Raw genomic sequence first — 23,593 nt, 5'->3', positions numbered from 1 at the left:
TACACAAGCGATGAAACATCTGAAAGGGAAATGAGAGGAAAACAACTCCATTTTGCAATAGCCTCAAAAAAAATAAAATAATACTTGGGCATCAATCTAACCAAAGAGGTAAAAGATCTCTACAATGAAAACTACAAAACATTGAAGAAAGAAATTGAGGAAGACTTAGAAGATGGAAAGAACTCCCATGTCTTGGATAGGCAGAATTAATATTGTCAAAATGGCCAACTACCAAAAAGTGCTATACAGATTCAATGCAATTCCAATTAAAAAACCCCAATGATGTACCTTACAGAATAGAGCAAGCAATCATGAAATTCATCTGGAAGAATAAGAAACCCAGAATAGCTAAGCAATCCTTAGCAGGAAGAATGAAACAGGGGGTATCACAATACCAGAAGTTCAACTATACTACAAAGCAATAGTAACAAAAACGGCATGGTATTGACACCAAAATAGATAGGTAGATCAATGATACAGAATAGAGGACACGGACACAAACCCAAAAATACAATTTCCTAATACTAGACAAAGGTGCCAAAAATATGCAATAGAGAAAAGATAGCCTCTTCAACAAATGGTGCTGGGAAAACTGGAAATCCATACTGGGACTCAGCCACTAAGCAGCTCCTGGGAATTTGATCACCAGCCAGCATTTCTCCTCTTCATTACAGTCAAGGCTGAATCCAATAAATTGTTTTTCAACTTTACTCACATTTCTGTGTCAAAAATAATCAAATATTAATAGGCATCTCTTCAACAAATGGTGCTGGGAAAATTGGAAATCCATATGCAACAGAATGAAACTAAACCCATATCTCTCACCGTGCACGAAACTAAACTCAAAATGGAGTAAGGACCTCAGAATCAGACCAGAGACCCTGCAGATTATAGAAAAAAAAGTAGGTCCAGATCTTCAACATGTCAGCTTAGGACCAGACTTCCTCAACAGGACTCCCATAGCACAAGCAATAAAAGCAAGAATCAATAACTGGAATAGATTCAAACTAAAAGCTTTCTCTAAGCAAAGGAAACTATCAGCAATGCGAAGAAAGAGCCTACAGAGTGGGAGAATATCTTTGCCAATCATACTTCAGATAGAGCACTAATCTCCAGAATCTATAAAGAACTCAAAAAACTCTACACTAAGAATACAGATAATCCAATCAACAAATGGGGTAAGGAAATGAACAGACACTTCACAGAAGAAGATCTACAAGCAATCAACAAACATGAAAAAATGTTCAACATCTCTAGTAATAAGAGAAATGCAAATCAAAACCACCCTAAGATTCCATCTCACCCCATTTAGAATGGCGATTATCAAGAATACAAGCAACAATAGGTATTGGAGAGGATGTGGGGAAAAAGGTACACTCATACATTGCTAGTGGGATTGCAAGTTAGTGCAGCCACTCTGGAAAGCAGTGTGGAGATTCCTTAGAAAGCTTGGAATGGAACCACCATTTGACCCAGCTATCCCACTCCTTGGCCTATACCCAAAGGACTTAAAATCAGCATACTGCAGAGATACAGCCACATCAATGTTCATAGCTGCTCAATTTACAATAGCCAGATTGTGGAACCAAACTAGATGCCCCTCAATGGATGAATGGATAAAGAAACTGGTGTATATATATACAATGCAATATTATTCAGCCATAAAGAATAATAAAATTATGGCATTTGCAGTCAAATGGATGAAATTGGAGAATATCATGCTGAGATAAGCCAATCTCAAAAATCCAAAAGACGAATGATCTCACTGATAAGCGGATGATGACACATAATGAGGGGTGGGAGTGGGACAAGAATGGAGTAAGGAGGGACTGTATAGAGGGAAAAGAGGGTTGGGAGGGGTGGAGGGAAGGAAAAAATAACAGAATGAATCAAACACCATTACTCTATGTAAATGTATGATTACACAAATGGTATGCAGTTACTCCATGTACAAACAGAAACAACTTGTATCCCATTTGTTTACAATAAAAATAAATTTAAAAAAAAATACTGGGGTTGGAACCCTGGGGCACTCTACCACTGAGCTACATCCTGAGTTCTTTTTACTTTCAGACAGGGTCTGGCTAAATTGCCAAGACCGGCCTGGAAATTGTTATCCTCCTACCTCAGCCTCCCCAAGTGAGGTTCTTATATTCGTGTATTATACAACTTACATACTGGACTTTGAGAATTAATTAAAAGGCCAAGAAGAAAGCTAGGCATGGCACATGCCTGTAAATCCCAGCTAGTGAGGAAGCTAAAGCAGAATTATCTTGAGTTTGAAGTCAAATGGGCAACAGAGTGAGAGCCTATCTCAAAATAAAGGTCTAGAAGAGAGTTAGATTTTCAAGAACTTTGTTACAGATGGATAGGTATTTCCCCACTCCAACTAACAAATACAAGTCATGCTTAGAATTTCAAAGACACTTGAAACTCTACTTGTAATGTGTTTTTGATTACTACCATAGAAACGAGAAAGGATTACAGAGAGGTTAAAACTCTGGCAGTTCACACAGCTCATTGGTATTTGCTTACCTATGCTAATAGTCATTTTTTTATCTCCTTGAAGACAAATTCTGGAACAGATCATTAAGTTTTTAAAGAAGAAAGAGTGAGTTCTCCAAATAAGTTCTTTTTCAAGAATTTTGACTCTTAAAGGTCTGTTGGGTTCCATATGAATTTTAGGATGAATTTTCTATTTCTGCAAAACATCATCGGAAATTTGGTAAGGGCTGCATTGAATGTATGAATCATATTGGTTAGTATTGTCATCTTAATATCAAGTGTTCCAAACCATGAATGGAGGATGGCTTTCCATTTATTTGCATCTTTCGTAATTTCTTTTTTTTTTTCCCTGCATTTTTTACTGGTACATTGTAGTTGTACATAATGATGGGATTTGTTATTATATATTTGTACATGTACATAATACAACAATATAATTTCTTCAATATCATTCCCCAGTACATCCCCCTCCCTCCCTCCCACCTTTTGACCCCTTTTCTCTGCTAATCTCCTTTTGATTTTTAGGAGATCCACCCCTACCTTTCTTTCCCTTTTTTCTTCTGCATATGGAAGAAAACATACAAACCTTGACCTTTTGAGTTTGACTTATTTCATTAACATGATTGTCAAGTTTTACATCCCGTTCCTGCAAATGCCATAATTTCATTTTTTTTCTTTTTGAACCAAGAATTGAACCCAGGAGTGCTTAATCACTAAGCCCCATCTACAGCCCTTTTTTATATTTTATTTAGAGATAGGGTCTTGTTGAGTTGCTTAGGGCCTCACTAAGTTGCTGAGGCTGACACTGAACTCACAATTCTCCTGCTTTGACCTCCAGAGCTGCTGGAATTACAGGTGTGTGCCACCACACCCAACTTCATTTTTCTTTATGGCTGAATAAAATTCCATTGTGTATATATACTACATTTTCTTTATCCATTCATCTCTTGATAGACACATAGGTTGATTCCATGCCTTGGCTACTGTGAATTGTGCCACTATAAACATGGGTATGCCGGTATCACTGTAGTAAGATGACTTCAATTCTTCAGGATAAATACAAGAAGTGGTATAGTTGGGTCATATGGTGGTTCCATGCCTAAGCTTCTGAGGAGTCTACATACTTATTTCCATAGCTGTTGTACTAATTTACAGTCCCACCAACAGTGTAAAAGTATTCCTTTTTCTCTACATCCTCTCCAGCATTTATTATTATTTGTATTCTTGATGACTGCCAGTCTGGCTGATATGAGACAAAATCTCAGTGTAGTTTTGTGTTTCCTGAATTACAAATGATGTTGAGCATTTATTTATGTATTGGTTGGCCATTTTTATTTCTTATTTTGAGAAGTGTCTGTTTAACTCATTTACCCATTTATTAATTAGGTTATTTGATTTTTGGGTGTACAGTTTTAGAGTTCTTTATGTATTCTAGATATTAATCCTCCATCAGAAGAATAGCTAGCAAAGATTTTTTCCCATTCTGTAGGTTTTCTCTCCATATTCCTAATTGTTTCCTTTGCTGTGCAATCTTCTATAATTCCTTTCAGCAATATTTTGCAGTTTTCAGTATACAAGTCCTTTGCCAATTTGATTGAGTTTTTATTCCTAGTTTATTCTTTTTGTTGCTATTAATAATAGAATTCTTTTCTTTATTTTTTCTTTTTAGTTATACATGACAATAACATGTGTTTTGACATATCATACATACACGGAGTATAACTTGCCATTTTTGTGGTTGCACGTGATGTGGAGTTGTACCAGTTGTGTATTCATATATGAACATAGGAAAGTAATGTCTAATTCATTCTACTGTCTTTTCCATTCCCATAGAATTATTTTCTTAATTTCCTTAACAGTGTATTTATTGTTAGTGTATAGAAATATAAGTGGTTTTTGTGTGTTGGTTTTGTATCCTGCTACATTGCTGAATCCATTCATTAACCTTCTTCCTGATCTGAGAGGAAAAGCATTGAGTCTTTTACCAACACATTTAATGTTAGGTGTGAATTTTTCATACAATACTTTATTAGTTGAGATTGTTTTCTTCTATTTCTAGCATAATAAGGGGTTTTAGTTTTTAGTTTTTATTTGCAATGCTGGGGATTCTATCCAGGGTTTCCCACATGTTAGGCAAGTACTTTACCACAGAACTAAATCCTCAGCTTCAAGTATTTTTATTATGAAAGTCTGTTGAACTTTGTTACATGTTTTCTCTACGTCAATTGAAATGATTGTGTGGATTTACCCCCTTTATTCTGTTAATGTGATATATTAAATTGATCAACTTTCCTGTCCTATATTATATGCCAAGAATCAATTCCATTGGTGATGATATATGATTCCTTATACACTGTCGAATATAGTTTAATACATGGTTCAATGACGTTTGTCAAAAGTGCCCAAATCATTCAATAATAACCAGTGTTATCAATAATTGGTGCTGTCAAAACTGAATATTTACATTCAAAAGAATAAAATTGGATCTCTACCCAAAACCATCTATAAATTTTGACTCAAAATGGATCAAAGACCTATAACATATGAACTAAAATTATAAAAAGTCTTAGAAGAAAACTTAAAGACTTTGGACTTTGCAATTACATTTTGGATATGAAAACAAAAGCATAAGCAACAAAAGAAAAAATACATAATTTAAACTTCATCACAATTAAAACCTTTTGTGTATCCAATGACATTACTGAGAAAGTGAAAAGACAACAAAAAATAGAAGAAAGTATTTGTGTATCATACATCTGAAAAGGGATTACTATGCAGGATATATAAAGAACTCTTATAACTAAACAACAAAGAAACAACCTAATTCAAAAATGAACAAAATGCTCAAATAGATCTTTCTTGAAAGAAATATATAGCCAGACATGGTGGTACATGCCTGTAATCCCAGTTATTCAAAAGGCTGAGACAGGAGGATTGTAAAGTCATGGCCAGTCTGGGCAATTTAGTGAAACCCTCTCAAAATAAAATAAAATAAAAAAGGTTGGGGACATAACTTCATGGTACAGCTCTTCCCTAGCATGCTTAAAGCATTGGATTCAATCTCTAGTAACACAAAAGAAGAAAAAGAAAGAGGAGGACTGAGAAAAATAAGAAATAAAAATGATCAACAACAATAGGACAAGCTACGCAGGCACAGTGGCACATGCCTGTAATTCCAGCAGCTTGGGAGGCTGAGGCAGGAGTATCACAAGTTCATAGCCAGTCTCAGCAAAAAGTGAGGTGCTAAGCAACTCAGTGAGACTGTGTCTCAAAATACAAAATAGGGCTAGGAATGTGGTTCGGTAGTTGAGTGTCCCTGAGTTCAATATCCAGTATATCCAGTACCCCCCCAAAAAACAAAAACAAAACAAAAAAAAATTGCTCAAAATCACTGATAATTCAAATCAAATTCACAATGAGGTACTACCTCACATGTATTGGGATAACTACTATTAGTACCAAATAAACAAATTAGAAAACGACAAGTGTTGTGGATGTGGAAAAGTTGGAATGATTTTTGATATTGGTAAAAAATTGTGCCGCCATTATGAAGAACAGTATGATCTTTCCTCAAGAAGTTAAAATTTGAGTTGCCATAAAATCCAGCATTCCACTTCTGGATATAGAACCAAATAAATTGCAAACTTGGCCTCAAAGATATATTTGTACATTCTGCTCTTTGAAGTGATTTTCAGAAAGCCAGAACATGGAAAGAATCCAGGTACCCATCAGTGGTTGAATGAACAAACAAAAGGTGGAACATACATATAAGGAAATACTATTCAGTCTTAAAAAGAAAGTTCTGACAGAAGCTACAACAAAGCTGAAACTTGAGGATATTACACCAAGTGAAAAAAGTCAATAATCCCCTCTAGTGGGGATGCTGATTGGCAACAGTGGAGAGTGTGTGGCAGAGCAAATAATAATAATAATAATAAAGAAGTAGTGGAGGAGGAGAAAAGGACCAGGGTCACACAGTCCTCTTCAAGGGCACAACTTCAATGGCCTAAAGTCTTCCTACTAGCCAGGCATGGTAGCATGTACCTGTAATCCCAGTAACTCAAGAGACTGAGGGATGAGAATTGCAAGTTTGAGATCAGCCTCAGCAACTTACTGAGACCCTGTCTCAAAAGAAAATGAAAACAAAACAAAACAAAAATTTAATAAAAGGAGTGGGGATGTGACTCAGTGGTCAAGCACCTCTGGGTTCAATCCCCAGTACCAAAAGACAAACAAAAAACCCTAAAATGGATCACAGTTCTAAATTTAAAATACATAGCACAAAACTCTTAGAGGATAACATAGGTGAATTTTTAGCTGCAGCACCAAAGGCATGATCTCTGAAAGATAGAATCGATAAGCTGGAATTCATTATTTTAAAAAAGTCCTGCTGGAGATCTAAGAGGGCAGACTAGAAGGAGGCTACATTCCTTGTCACAGTATGACTCAGGATTCAAGCAGAAGAAATACTGTTTCTCTGTAAGGCAGTCATTGCTGCTCACTGATCCCCTGCTGTTTACCCCATTCATCCACCACCATCACCCACAGTCTCCCACCATATCACCTACTTTTTGAGTACAGATAATTCACTGATTGCCACCTATCATCCTCCATTTGCCCGTTTGCCACCTATTGCCTGCTCATCACCCGCCTTTCACCTACCCATTGCCCACTGCCCAACATCCACCCACCAACCATCCATTGTTATCCTACAGACTGCCTAAAGACTGCCCATGGATTGCCTGCTTCCTGTTGTTTCCTGGAAGTCCATTGTCACGGTAGCCGCAGGTTTGGTTGCACAGAACTGCTGCCATTTGGGGGAAACAGCCAGGGCCTGCAAGTTTGCTGTTGCAAGTACTGCCATCTTGGGGCATGGCCACCTTGGTCTGGGGACTTAGGCCAAAGTCTGGAGATATATTGGGGTACTTGAAGGTCTGGTTGCACCTGAGCTCTTCCTGCTTGGTGTGGCAGTGACTGCCATCTGGCTGCCTCTTTGCAGAATCACTTCTTTCTGTAAGCACATGCCTGGTCATCCCTCTGCAAGTTGAAAGGCCATTGATATCTTGGGATTGCAGCAATGCAGGGTCTAGGGAAGCAGAAGCCCAGGTCTATCAGATTGGACTTGGGTTTGCCTGAGCCAATCTGGGTCTGGCAAGCCTGTGAAAAGCCAGCGACTAGGGGCCGTTCCCTGTGGGAAGCAGAGGTTGAAGAAACTGGAGAAAACTGGGCTCTCTCCAGCTCAGTGAGTCCTGAGGTATGCAGGGATGGAAGGGGCCAGCTACAATGGTGGGAAGACTGTAAGAGGGTGTGAGGGTATTTTGCTATCGGCTTACCCATCCAAACCAGTCCAGCACCCACTGGACTGGATCTACCATCAAACTTCAGAAAGAAGGGAAATGGAGAATATTTTTGAAAGCCAAGAGAAGTAATTGTTCAATTTTGAGACTTTCCTCTTTTTTTTTCCACCTTCTGACTCATCCCTCTACCATCTTTGAATCCCAATATTTTTTGCATATCAATTTATATTGAATAGTATATGACAGTCTTGTGTATTTCTATATTTTTACTTTTTAAAAAAAAAAATCTATATTTTTTTCTCTCACCTACCTGTCTCCCAAGATTCTCTTTCTCACTTCTCTCATACTAACAGTCATCTTCTATTAATTCATCCCTTGTTCTTTCTATAAATTTTTACCTCTATCTTCTCTCCCTCATAAACATCACATCTTACGCTATTTCTATTCCCTCACTACACATCATTTAAAATGGTAAACCCTTTTAGCAAACTTACTGTTTATATTGTAGACAATAATCAATCACTTCATTCTGTCTATTGTGCCAAAATGAAAACACCTTAAGAGGAGACATTTGGTTTAAGGTGATATATTGTTTTCATTTGGTGCTGTTAATATTGGTCTCCCCCTTAAAGGTGAGGTACTGGAAACTCTCAAGGACACTAAAAGACTGCAGGGTAGAATCTGTACCACCTCAGCTCCATACCACTAGATGAGAAGACACACAAACAACATGAAAAAACAAGGGAACAAAGTGAATCAAATAAGCCAAGGTGTTCTAACAATAGAATCCACAGACAACACAGTAGAAGAAATATCAGAAATGGAGTTTAGAAAATATATGGTTAAATTGATCTTCTAAATAAAGAATGGTATTGGAAAGAAAATACAGGAAAGGAAAGATGATTTCAATAAAGAGACAGAGATTATAAAAATGAATGAAGAAGACATCTTCAAAATGAAGGAAACAATAAACCGAATTAAAAATTCAGTGGAAAGTATCACCAACAGACTAGACTACGTAGAAGACTGAACCTCAGACAATGAAGACAAAATATATACTCTTGAAAATAAAATTGACTCCACAGAGAAGATGGTAAGAAACCATGAACAGAACTTCCAAGAAATAGGGGATAAATGAAAAGACCAAATTTAAGATTTACCGGAATAGATGAAGGCATGAACATACAAACCAAAGGAATGCACAATCTTCTCAATTACATAATATAAGAAAACTTTCCAAACCTAAAGAATGAAAAGGAAAATCAATTACAAGAGGCTTAAAGGACTCCAAATGTACAAAATTACAGCAGACCCACACCAAGGCACATTATAATGAAAATAACTAACACACAAAATAAGGAGAGAATTTTAAAGACTGTGAGAGAAAAAAATCAAATTACCTATGGGGGAAACCAATTCAGATGTCAGGTGATTTCTCAACCTAAACCCTCATGCCAGAAGGTCCTGGAATAACATATATCAAGCTCTGAAAGAAAATGGATGCCAACTGAGAATTTTATATCCATCAAAATTAAGCTTCAGATTTGAAGATGAAATAAAAAACTTCCATCATAAACAAAAGTAAAAAGAATTCACAACTAGAAAGCCTGCACTACAGAACATTCTCAGCAAAATATTCCATGAGGAGGAAATGAAAAAAAAAAAAAATGAAAACCAGCAAAGCAAGGAACTACACTAAAGGAAAAGTCAATCAAAGGAGAAACTAGGTCAAGGTAAAACCAAAAACAAACCAAAATGACCAGGAATACAAATCATATCTCAATAATAACTCTGAGTGTTAATGGCCTAAACTCATCAATCAAAAGACATAGACTAGCAGACTGGATTTTAAAAAAAGACCCAACAATATGCTGTCTTCAAGAGACTCACCTCCTAGGAAAAGACATGCACAGACTGAAAGTGAAAGGTTGGGAGAAAACACACCCCTCACATGGACTGCATAAACAAGCAGGGGTTTGCATTCTCATATCAGACAAAGTGGACTTCAAACCAAAGTTAGTCAGAAGGGATAAAGAAGGACATTTAATTTTGCTTAAGGGAATCTTACACCAACAAGACACAACAATTGTAAATATATATGCCCAAAACAATGAAGCATCTACCTAACATCAAACAAACCCCCTCTCAATTTCAAGAATAAAATGGACCACAACACAATAATGCTGGGTGACTTTAACACACCTGTCTCACCACTGGATAGATTCTCCAAACAAACACTAAACAAAGAAACTATAGAATTAAATGATGCAATCAATGATTTAGACTTAGTGGACACATACAGAGTATTTCATCCATCATCATCAACTCTTCTCAGCAGCACATGGATCCTTCTCTAAAATAGGCCATATGTTATGCCACAAAGTAACTCTCAGCAAATACAAAAAGATAGAAATCCTACCCTGCATTCTATGAAATTATAATGGTATGAAACTAGAAATCAATGATAAAATTAAAAATAGAAGCTACTCCAACACCTGGAGACTAAATACCATGCTATTGAATGGTGAATGGATAAAAGAAGAAATCAAAGAAGAAATAAAAAAAAATACAGGTAAATGAGGATGCCAAATCAACTTGTCAAAATCTCTGGGACTCTATGAAGGTAGTGCTAAGAGGAAAGTTCATTGCATTGAGCGCATACATTAAAAGAATTAAGAAAATAAATGACCTAATGTTACATCTCAAAAAAAAAAGCCCTAGGGAAAAAAGAACAAATCAACACCAAAAGCAGTAGAAGACAGGAAATAATTAAAATCAGAGTTGAAATCAATGAAATTGAAACAAAAGAAACAATTCAAAAAATTGACAAAAAAGTTGGTTCTTTGAAAAAAACAAATCAAATTGATAATCCCTTAGCTACAAGAACAAAGAGAAAGAGAAAAAAAACTCAAATTACTAAAATTCATGATGAAAAAGGAAAGATCACAACAGATACTACTGAAATACAGAAAATAATTAGAAACTATTTTGAAAATTTATACTCAAATAAAATAGAAAAACTTGAGGACATTGACAATTTTTTAGAGACATATGCTCTATCCAAATGATGCAGGAGAACATACACAATTTAAACAGATCAATTTCAAGCAAAGAAATAGAAGATGCCATCAAAACTCTACCAACCAAGAAAAGCCCTGCACCAGACAGATTCTTAGCCAAGTTCTACAAGACCTTCAAAGAAGAATTAACACCAATACTCCTCAAATTATTCCATGAAATAGAAAAGGAGAGAACCCTTCCAAACTCATTCTATGAAGCTAGTATCACCCTGATACCAAAACCAGACAAAGAAGCATCAAGGAAAGAAAAATTCAGACCAATATCCCTAATGAACAGACACAAAAATACTCAATACAATTCTGGCAAATCACATAGAAAAATACTTTAAAAAGATAGTGAACCATGATCAAATGGGGTTCAACATATGGAAATGGGTAAATGTAATTCATCACATCAATAGACTAAAGACAAGAATCATATAATTATTTCAGTAGATGCAGAGAAACCATTTGACAAAATGCAGCATCATTTCATTTTCAAAACACTAGAAAAAATAGAGATAGTAGAAACATACCTTAACATTGTAAAAAATTGTCTATGCTAAACCCATGGCCAACATCATTCTAAGTGAAGAAAAATTAAAAGCATTCCCCCTAAAAACTGAGAAATGACAGGGATGCCCTTCTTCACCACTCCTATTCAACGTCATCCTTGCAATTCTAGCCAGAGCAATTAGACAGACAAAAGAAATTAAAGGGATATGAATAGGAAAAGAAGAACTCAAACTATCACTATTTGCCAACAACATGATTCTATACTTAGAAGATCCAAAAAATCCCACCAGAAAACTTCTAGAACTCATAAATGAATTCAGCAAAGTATCAGGATATAAAATCAATACCCATGAATCAAATGCGTTTCTATACATAAGTGTCAAATCCACTGCAAGAGAAATTAGGAAAACTACCCTATTCACAATAAACTCAACAAAAATAAAATACTTGGGAATCAATCTAAGAAAAGAGGTGAAAGACCTCTACAACAAAAACTACAGAACACTAAAGAAAGAAATTGAAGAAGACCTTAGAAGATGGAAAGATCTCCCATGCTCTTGCATGGGCAGAATTAATATTGTCTAAATGGCCATACTACCAAAAGTGTTATACAGATTCAATACAATTCCAATTAAAATTCCAATGACATTCTTCATAGAAATAGAAAAAGCAATCATGAAATTCATTTGGAAAAATAAGAGACTCAGAATAGTCAAGGCAATCCTTAGCAAGAGTGAAGCAGGAGACATCACACTACCAGTCCTTAAAGTATACTACAGAGCAATAGTAACAAAAACGGCATGGTATTGGCACCAAAATAGACATGTAGACCAATGGTACTAAATAGAAGACACAGAGACAAACCCCATAAATATGGTTATCTCATACTAGACAAAGGTGCCAAAGGTATACATTGGAGAAAAGATAGACTATTCAACCAATGGTGCTAGGAAAACTGGAAATCTATATGTAACAAAATGAAATTAAACCTCTATCTCTCACCCTGCACAAAAATCAACTCAAAGTGGATCAAAACCTTAGGCACTAGATCAGAGACCCTGTGCCTAATAGAAGAAAAAGTAGGTCTAAATCTTCATCATGTGGGCTTAGGACCTGACTTGCTCAACAAGACTCCTGAAGTACAAGAAGTAAAATTAAGAATCAATACATGGGATGTATTTAAACTAAAAAGTTTCTTCTCAGCAAAGGAAACAATCAACAAGAAGAGGGAGCCTACAGAATGGGAAAAAATTTTTACCACACACACCTCAGATAGAGCACTAATCTCCAAGATATATAAAGAACTCAAAAAACACCACAAACAAACAAACAAACAAACAAAAATGAATAACCCAATCAATAAATGGACTAAGGAACTGAACAGACACTTCACAGAACTACAACCAATCAACAAACCTGAAAAAATGTTCAACATCTCTTGCAATTAGAGAAATGCAAATCAAAACTGCTTTAAGATTTCATTTCATTCCAGTCAGAATGGCAGTTAACAAAAATACAAGCAATAATAAGTGTTGTTGAGGATGTGACAAAAAAGGTACACTCATACATTGTTGGTGGGACTGCATATTGGTGCAACCACTGTGGAAAGCAGTATGGAGATTCCTCAAAAAACATGTAATGGAACCACCATTTGACCCGGCTATCCCACTCCTCAGTTTATACCCAAAGGACTTAAAATCAGCATACTATAGTGATGCAGTCGCATTAATGTTTATAGCAGCTCAATTCACAAGAGCAAAACTATGGAACCATTACAGATGCCCTTCAACAGATTAATGGATAAAGAAAATGTGGTACACATACACAATGAACTATTACTCAGTCTTAAAGAAGAATGAAATGGCATTTGCCAGTAAATGGATGGAACTGAAGAATACCATGCTAAGTGAAATAAGCCAATCCCAAATAACCAAAGTCTGAATGTTTTCTCTGATAAGTGGATGCTGATCCATAATGGGCGGTGGGTAGGGAAGAGTGAAGGAACTTTGGATTGTACAGAGAGGAATGAGGGCAGGGGGTGGGGGTGGGAATGGAAGGATGGTAGATTGAGATAAACATTATTACCCTATATACATGTATGAGAAAATTTAAAAATATCACTGTCAAAAAAAGTTAGTGAAAAAATAAATAAAAGTTAAAAAAACAAAAATAAAATAACATTTCTAATTCATTGTAAAAAAAAAAGTCCTGCTCTGTAAGTGACACTGTCTAAAGAATCTAAAGCTGCTTTTAAAAAGTCTATTTAAAAGAAAAAAGCACAAAGGAAATTACAAAACAGCAATGAAAATGAGCAATTTAAAGATACTATTGCTAAAAAATTACAGGACACAACTAAATTAAATTTAGTAGAGAAATTTGTGACCTTATAACACACAAGACAGCAAGATTAAATTTTTCTATAGTGTGGATCTGAAATTCCTCAAAGGGCCATGTGTTAAAAGCTTAGTCCTCAGGTTGGTGCTATTGAAAGTTGACAGAAACCTTTAAGAGACAGGGTCTACTGCAAGTTTTAGGTCATTGAGGGGTATGCCTTTATTATGGTTGAAATGTCCCCAAAAAGGTCATGTTCAGAGGTGAGGCCTCTGGAATGTGAGTGGATCATAAGGACTATAAAATAATGAATGGATTAATCCATCATGGATTCGGCTTAAAGGGCTATTTCAAATAGTGAAAACTTTAGGAAGTGGGGCCCTATGGGCGGAAGTAGATTACTGGGTGCATGCCCTTATAGGGTATATTTTGTCCCTAACTCCTCCCTCTATCCCACACTCTGCTTCCTGACAGCCATGAGGAGAGCAGTTTTACTTCATCACATGCTCCCTATCATGACGGTTTACCTCATCACAGGCCCAAAAACAATGGAACCAAGTGATCATGGACTTAAATCTACTAAACCATGAGCCAAAATAAACTTTACTTCCTTTTATGTAATTTATCTCAGGTATTTTGCAATAGCTGACTAACACAACCTCAAAGAGGATTTGGGGGTGCTGATCTCTTACTCTCTTTCACACCTCATGAGATGAACGGCTTTCCTTAGCCATGTGCTCTCTCCATGGTGTACTATGTCACTATAGAGTCAAAGTAATGGGACCCAATAATCGTGAACTGAAACCACTAAAACTGTGAGCCAAAACAAACCATTTTTGTTTTTAAGTTGATTATCTTGGATATTTGTTGCAAACAGTGGAAAGCTGACTAATACAATACAACTCAGAAAATTAGGAAAAAGTGTGACAAAGCAAAACCATAAAAGTAAAAAGGAGGCATCAAAAATCAGAAAATGGGCATAAGTAACTTAAATAGAAGACAATAACTCAAAATAAGAGAGAGATGCTTAAGAAAACAAAAGTTTATTGAAATGTGCTAATAAACTAACCATAGTCTTACGGTTAACTGATGAGCCTTAACTCATCAGGTTAAATGGAAAGAAGATTCAAACAAAGATTGTAGAACAAAATACAGAGTACAAATATTTAAAAAGTATAATAAAATAACCTATGTATAAGTATTATTTTATATCTACAAAAAATGGAGCTGAAAGATTTAGGGATGTGTATACTGAGGTCTACAATTTACTATATACTGCATAAAAAAGATGCATTGATAGGTAAATAGAGGAATATATGACAAATATGTGATAAAATTATTACAGTGTAAAAAATTACTACAGTATAATTAAATGCTAATGACAAAATATAAGTGGTATTCATTAAAAAATTCAACTTTACTCCATGCTTGAAAATATCCATAAAACATGACAAAAATGTTACAATTTGGATACCTTTCTAAAAACATACACAATGCTAAAATAATTCCATGATGAAATAATACTTTCTTTTTATTTATTTTATTCATTTTTTTTTATTGGTGATTGGAATTGATTCCAGAACCTTGTATATGCTATGCTAGTACTCAACACTGAGCCACCTCTCCAGCCCAAGAAATAGAACCTTGAACCTATTATTAAGAACCAAAGAAACTGAAGTTTTACTTTAAAATTTCTACTCCCATAACAACTCAAAAACAGATGATACTAGAGGTGAATTATAACACTTTTTGAAGGGAAAAGTCATACTTTTACAGAAAACATAAAACGTGAGAAGTGTCCAAAACATTTCACAAGGTTAGCATAATCTTTTTTAAAATTTTTTTTTAGATGATAGACCTTTATTTTACTCATTTATTCATATGTGGTGCTGAGAATCAAACCCAGTGCCTCACAAATGCCAGGCAAGTGTTCTATCACTGAGTCACAACCCAGTCCCAAGGTTAGCATAATCTTGATTTAAAAACCAGTTAAGGGGTTGGGGTTGTGGCTCAGTGGTGGAGTACTTGCCTTGCCCATGTGAGGCACTGGATTTGATCCTCAGCACCACATAAATAAATAAAAAGAAGGTATTGTGTCCATCTATAACTAAAAATATTTTTTTAAAAACAGTTAAAGGGGAAATAAAGATAAGAAGACAAGAAAATATAAGAATGGTGTCGCTTGCCTTACAAGCACGAGGACCTGGGTTCAATCTCTAGTACCACACACACAAAAAAAAGACCATGATTAATGAACCATGCTGAGTCCTAACTAAATGGTAAGATTAAGAAAATACTAGTTGAGAAGTTGATAGACACAGGTAGATTTCCCCCCTTGACTTATTTTGTAAAATAAGCAAAGAAGTACAAATTAGGAAATACATAAAAGTATGAAGATCAAAATAAGAATGGCCCATAATCAAATCAGTTTTTCCAGAGATCATTCACCATGAAAGTTCTGAGACTTTTCCCAACAGTCTCATTTTAAGCACAGATATGCATAAATATCAAAAATAGGATCATATGGTATATATCTAGTATTGTCTTGATTTTTTCTTAATTTTAGATCATTTGTCATTATACTTGTTTTAAAATTGTGAGTTTTAATGGCTTCATCATATACTAAAGTGATGTGCTGTACAATTTGATCGATCTAATATTGGATGTTTATTTTTCCTTGTTTGGTATTAAAAATAACACTGTGAACAGGTGAAAAAAAAAAGAATGGTGTCCATTTTGTTTATAAATATTAAAGCAAAATTCTAGCATAGTATGTTAGCAAATCTAATATTTTTAAATTATACTTCATGATCATAGTAGGAATACAAAGATGATTTACTATCAGAAAAGCTATTATGATCATTTACCACAGTATAAAAGGAAAAAAAATCATATTATTAACTCAAATGATGCAAAAATCATTTTATAAAATTCATAATTACACACACACACACACACACACACACTTTTTCTTTTCTTTCTTTTTTTTTTTTTTTTTTTTTGCAGTATTAGGGCTTGAACCCAGGAGCACTCTACCACTGAGCTATATCCCAATCCTTTTCATTTTTATTTTGAGGCAGGGTCTCACTAAGTTGTCCAGGCTGGCCTCAGACTTGAAATCCTCCTGCTCAACCTCATGAATCACTAAGATTACAGGTTTGTGCCATAATGCCAACCACTTAAAATGTTTTTAAACCCTCTTAGACAATTTTTTAAATGTCCTTAACTTGGCAAAATTTATACATCAAAAGCCCAAAGCAAACAACTTAAATGCATTCTCTTTCAGTCTGGAAATAAGACAAGAAAGTTCAATATCATTTACAACAGTTTTGTGAAAAGCTACAAGGAAGAAGGAAGGAGGGAATGAAGGAAGCAAGCAAGAAAAGTGGATATTAGGGAGGGGAGGGAGGAAGGTAAAAAGGAGGGAGAGAGAAAACTGGATATTAGGGAAGAAAGGAAGGAAGGATGAGAGGGAGGAAGGGAAGAGGAAGAAAAGGAAAAAAGAAAGGACATAAAGCAAGCAAGGGTGCAAGAAATCTAATATGGGTGAAGGAATGAATTTAGACCAGGAGGGAAGGAAGGAGGAAGGAAAGAGGGGGAAGAGAAGGAAAAATTATGTACACTGGGTGAGGAAAGAAGGGGAAAAGGAGGGAGGAGAAAGAAACAGGAAGAAAGCATGTTGGTTACTGGTCAATGAAGGATGAAAGAAAGGAAGAAGGAAAGAAGGGAGGAGGAGGGAGGAAGAAATAAAGGAAGGAACCAAGCTGGACACTGTTGAAGGAAGAAAGGAGGAAAGGAAAAACGAAAGGAAGAGTAAATATTAGAAGAAAAGAGATTACTTGCTGATTACTTAGTCAAAAAAATTCAAAATCAATAATTATTAAAATTATATAGTACAACAGGGTTGGATGCAAGATAAGCTCTCAAAAGCCAGTACTATTTCTCTATATGAACAATAATTAGTGGATCAGGGATATAGCCCAGTGGTAGAGTGCTTGCCTAGGATGTGAGAAGCCCTGGGTTTAACCCCCAATACCACACAAACAAAAAATAATAACAATAAATTAGATTAGATGAGTTGTATGTTCATCTAAAGATATTAAAAAAGGGAATGACTCCCAAAGAAAACTGAAGAAAGAAAATATAAAGAATAGAGTTGAAATCAACAAAATAGAAAGCACATGTTAGAGAAAATAAACAAAACTAAACTATGGTTATTTAAATGATGAATAAAAAGGACAAAAATTTATAAATTTTTATAATACTAGAATCAGAAACTGCAGCATAACAAAAGGTAGTAAAGAAATTAGATTAATTTTTTAAACTTTAATAGATTTATACTAATATATTTGAAATTTTAGATGACATGATTAAATCCTTAAAACAACATGTAGATTTAAAAAATTATTTGAGATTAGGAAAGGTGTACAGATCTAAAATTGTTCAAGAAATTGAAATAGGTAAAAATATGTTGGTTTAGTCAGCTTTTTTTTTGCTGCTGTGACTTAAAGGACTCAACCAGAACAATTCTAGGGAGGACGAGTTTGAGGGCTCACAGTTTTAGAGATCTCAGTCCCTAGATGTCCAGCACCATTCCTTGGGGCTCCAGGTGAGACAACATCATGGTGGAAAAGTGTGGCAGAGAGAAGCAGAGAGAAACTCCACTTGCCAGAAACAAATATATGCCCAAAGTCATGGCCTCAACTCCCCACCTCTTCCAGTCATACCCTATCAGCTTCCAGTTACAAAAAAAAAAAAAAAAGTAACAGCATAAAAATTGGACAATCTATTATTATTCACAGATATTTGATTGTCTACATATAAAGCCTAGAAGAATCTAAAAGAACATTAGTAGAAATAACAAGCAAATTTTGCAAAGTGATTGACTAGAACAATATAAAAAGCAGTTGCAAAAAGAGAGCACAAAGGATCTCTCTGTATTTCTTAAAATTGTATGTGAATATAAAATTATCTCAAAATAAAAAGTATTTTTTGCAGCTGTAAATATGAGGAATTTTATTTCATTTTTTTGCTGACATCAGATTAACAGCATTCTGTGCATGTCAGATTTCTTTTGAAATAAAAAGTTTAACAAAACTAAAACTTCCCTGTGATCTGAAAAAAAAAAATAAAAATATCAGTTGCATTTTTTTATATATAAGAAGTAGTTGGATGCAATTTCTAAAGAAACCATGTAAAATCTCAACCAAAGCTATAAATTAAAAGACAAAAGACAAAAGACACAGAAGATATAGAAAATTAAAAATTTTATATTAAAATATTTAATATAGAAAATTAAAACATCTTTTTGAAAGAAAACCTTTAAAAGTAGACAGAATGTGCTGCTTTTAAGCACATTCAATTTGTTAAAGAAGCCAGTTCCATTCAAATTCATCCATGGAGTCAATACAATTCTCTGTTTCTTTTTCTTTCTTTCTTCCTGGGGTAGTGATTGAATCCAGGGCCTGATGCATGCTAAGCGCACACTCTACCAAAGAGCTACCCCTAGTTCCCATGTCTAATTTAAAAAACAAAACATGGGGCTTTTTTGTAGAACTTGCCAAGTTAAATCTAGATTGTTTAGGAAAAACAAAATGTAGAGAATAGTTAAGACACTACTGAAGAATAGAATGAAATGGCAGAGGTAATCTACCATTTGTAATTTCATTTTAAAGTAATAATAATTAAAGTAGCATGATAATGGTATAGGGACTGACAAATAGACCAGAGGAACAGAAGAAATATCTCAGAAATATACTAAACTATCAGAAAATTTGGTATTTGAAGAAATAGCACTGCAGAGGAAAGAATTCCCAAAAAGAAAAGGGCACATAGCCCAACTGACAAAGAGTCAAAATATGAACAGGTATTTCATGAAGATGAAAACATTTTGGCCAAAAAAAAAAAAAAGAAAGAAAGAAAACATTATGACCAATAAACACATTTTTTTCAATGTGTAAACATATTAAACATACTAAAAAGTTCTGTTTTATCAGTAGTAAGAAAAATGAATTCAGACAACAGTATTACGTTAAGCACACTGGGATAAAAATTTTAAGTTAATAAAAAAAATGATGAGAGATAATTTGGAGCAAAGAGACTATCATCTATATAGGCTGCTTAGAGTAAAAATGAATTCAACCACATGGGAAAATTATTTAGCATTCTTTCTCAAAGCTAAGAATTTACAAATCTGTAGCCAAGCAATCTCATGCCTACGCATAAACTGAACAGACACTCATATATATATGAACACAAGAAAAGATTACAGGAGCTGGGCATAGTGGTGCATGCCCTTAATCTCAGCTACTCTGCAGACTGAGGCAGGAGAATCACAAGTTTGAGGCCACCTAGGGCAACCTCAGGACAGTTTCAAAAGTAAAATAAAAAGGGTTGAGGAATGTTCTCTCTGACATTTGGATGCAAACACACAGTAAGAGGGGTGGGGGTACAGAGAATAGAAGTTCATTGGATTAGACAAAGGGAAATGAAGGGAAGGGAGGGTGAATGGGAATAGGAAAGACAGTAGAATGAAAAGGGCATAACTTTCCTATATTAATATATGAATTCATGACTAGGGTAACTCCACATCATGTACAACCACAAGAATAGGAATTTATACTCCATGTATGTATAATATGTCAAAATACATTCTACTATCATATATAACTAATATACAATGGAATATTACTCAGTTTTAAGAAGAATGAAATTATGGTATTTACTGGTAAATGGATGAAGTTGGAGAATATCATGCTAAGTGAAACATGCCAAACCCAAAAAACCAAAGACTGAACGTTTTCTCTGATATATAGACGCTAATTCACAATAAGTGGGGGAATGCTAGGGAAGAATAGAATTACTTTATATTAGATAGAGGGGAGTGAAGGGAGGGTAAGAGGTTATGGGGGTAGAGTGAAACAGACATTATTACCTCATGTACATATGACTGCATGATTGATGTGATCCTACAATATGTACAATCAGAAAAATGAAAAATTACACTTCACATATGTATGATTTATCAAAATGTATAAATGCATTCTACTGTCATGTACAGCTAATTAGAACAAATTTTAAAATTAATTAGAAATAAATAAATAAATAAATAAATAAATAGATAAATAAAAAAATAGTTAAAAAAAATAGAAAGGGTGGGGATACACCTCAGTGGTAGAACAATGGCCTAGCAGGTACTAGACCCTGGGTTAAATCTCCAACACAGAAAAGAAAGGAAAAAAGGAAGGAAAGAAGGAATAAGAAAAGATTACAGGAATATTCATGGAAATCATGTCCTTAATAGCAAACAGATGGAAATGACCCAACATTTATCAACAAAAGAGAAGCCAAATAATTGTTGTGTAGTCACACAGTAAACTGGACAATAGGCACAACAATGAAAATAAGTGAACTACAACTACAATGGTATTGTGCAGTTGAAGCACCGAAGTATTATATTTCATGAAAATAGAAGGTATCTGAAGACTTTATATAGTTCATTAACTAGCAAAAGTAAGCAATCAATTATGTGTGTGAATGTCTGTCAGTGCTTGTGAGAAAAGTGTATTTTTAAAAATTTAAAGATAATGGCTACCTCTAGTGGGCAAACAGGGATATGGGACAAGGGAGGTAATGATAGGTATTGGTAACAGTCTAGTTCTTGTTTTGTTTTATTTCACAAGGGTTCATTAATATGATTTTTATAACAAATATATTATCAAAAAAGAGAAGCTCTAGTTAAACAAAATCAATGAGATAGAGACATAACTAAATATGATGGAGGTCTTAAAAAGACATTTATGCCAATAAATTTGAAATCTCAGACAAAATGAAGAATTGCCTAGAAAATAAGAATTATCAAAACTAATTCAAAAAGAAAAAGAAAATTTTCAGGAGTTTAATAATTATTAAAGAAATGGAATAAGTAGTCCTAATCCCATCTGCTCACTCTCCCAAAAGCAATAGGTCTTTATTGTTTGAAGTAAATTGAAGTTCTTTTAAACAATAATTTTTGTCTTACACAAATTTACACAGAAGATAGAGAGAATAACATTTTTAATTCTTATATATTTTGTTTGTTTGTTTGTTTTGTTTTTTGGGTACTGAGAATTGAACTCAGGGGCACTTAACCACTGAGTCACATCTTCAGCCCTTTTTTGTACTTTATTTAGAGACAGGCTTTCAGTTTCTTAAGTCCTCACTAAGTAGCTGAGGCTGGCTTTGAACCCATGATCCTCCTGCATCAGCCTCCTGAGCCGCTGGGATTACAGACATGCAGCACTGTGCCTGACTTCCTTATATGAATATTGATACCAAAACAGGACAGGAGGAGTACAAAAAGCAAAAATAAATAGATAAATTTTTTTTTTAACTTCCAGATACAGCAACATTTAAAGTACACACATATTATAACCAGTTGGGCTTGTCTGACAAAATTCTAAATGTTTAATATTTCAGATATGTTAATATAATTAAATACATAATAGTTTTAAGGAGAAAAATCACATTACAATCTAAAAAATGCAAAAAAATGATAACATTCAACACCTACTCAGGATAAAGAAGAGATTACTAACGATACTATAAAAGAAGTCCTTTAAGTTGCTTATGATTCTTTTTTTTTTTTTTTTTTTTTTTTTTTTGGTACTGGGTATTCAACCTAAGGGTGCTTAACCACTAAGCCATATCCCTAGCCCTTTTTATTTTTTATTTTGAGAGAGGGTCTTGCTAAGTTGCTTAGGGCCTCGCTAAATTGCTGATGCTGGCTTTGAATTTTCAATTCTCCTGTCTCAAGCCTCCCCAGCCCCTGGTATTACAGGTGTGCTCAGATTTCATTCTTTTTTTTTTTTTTTTTTTATTGTAAACAAATGGGATACATGTTGTTTCTGTTTGTACATGGAGTAACAGCATGCCATTTGCATAATCATACATTTACGTAGGGTAATGAGGTTTGATTCATTCTGTTATTTTTTCCTTCCCCCCACTCCTCCCACCCCTCTTTTCCCTCTATACAGTCCCTCCTTCCTCCATTCTTGCCCCCATCTCACCCCCCATTATGTGTCATCCTCCACTTATTAGCGATATCATTCGTCCCTTGTCTTTTTGAGATTGGCTTTTCTCACTTAGCATGATATTCTCCAATTTCACCCATTTGCCTGCAAATGCCATAATTTTATCATTCTTTATGGCTGAGTAATATTCCATTGTATATATATACCACAGTTTCTTTATCCATTCATCAACTGAAGGACTTCTAGGTTGGTTCCACAATCTGGCTATGGTGAATTGAGCAGCTATGAACATTGATGTGGCTGCATCTCTGTAGTATGCTGATTTTTAAGTCCTTTGGGTATAGGCCAAGGAGTGGGATTGCTGGGTCAAATGGTGGGTCCATTCCAAGTTTTCTAAGTAATCTCCACACTGCTTTCCAGAGTGGCTGCACTAATTTGCAGCCCCACCAGCAATGTGTACCTTTTTCCCCACATCCTCTCCAATACCTGTTGTTGCTTGTATTCTTGATAATTGCCATTCTAATTGGGGTGAGATGGAATCTTAGGGTAGTTTTGATTTGCATTTCTCTTATTACTAGAGATGTTGAACATTTTTTCATATGTTTGTTGATTGCTTGTACATCTTCTTCTGTGAAGTGTCTGTTCATTTCCTTAGCCCATTTGTTGATTGGATTATCTGTATTCTTGGTGTAGAGTTTTTTGAGTTCTTTACATATTCTGGAAATTAGTGCTCTATCTGAAGTATGAGTGGCAAAGATATTCTCCCACTGTGTAGGCTCTCTCTTCGCATTGCTGATAGTTTCCTTTGCTGAGAGTCAGATTTCATTCTTAAAGAACATTTTTACCTGTAATTCTACCTTTTTATTACTTTAAA

The sequence above is a fragment of the Sciurus vulgaris genome (genome assembly GCF_902686455.1).
Source record: "Sciurus vulgaris genome assembly, chromosome: 4".
NCBI lineage: Eukaryota > Metazoa > Chordata > Mammalia > Rodentia > Sciuridae > Sciurus > Sciurus vulgaris.
This window is presented reverse-complemented; position numbering follows the sequence as displayed.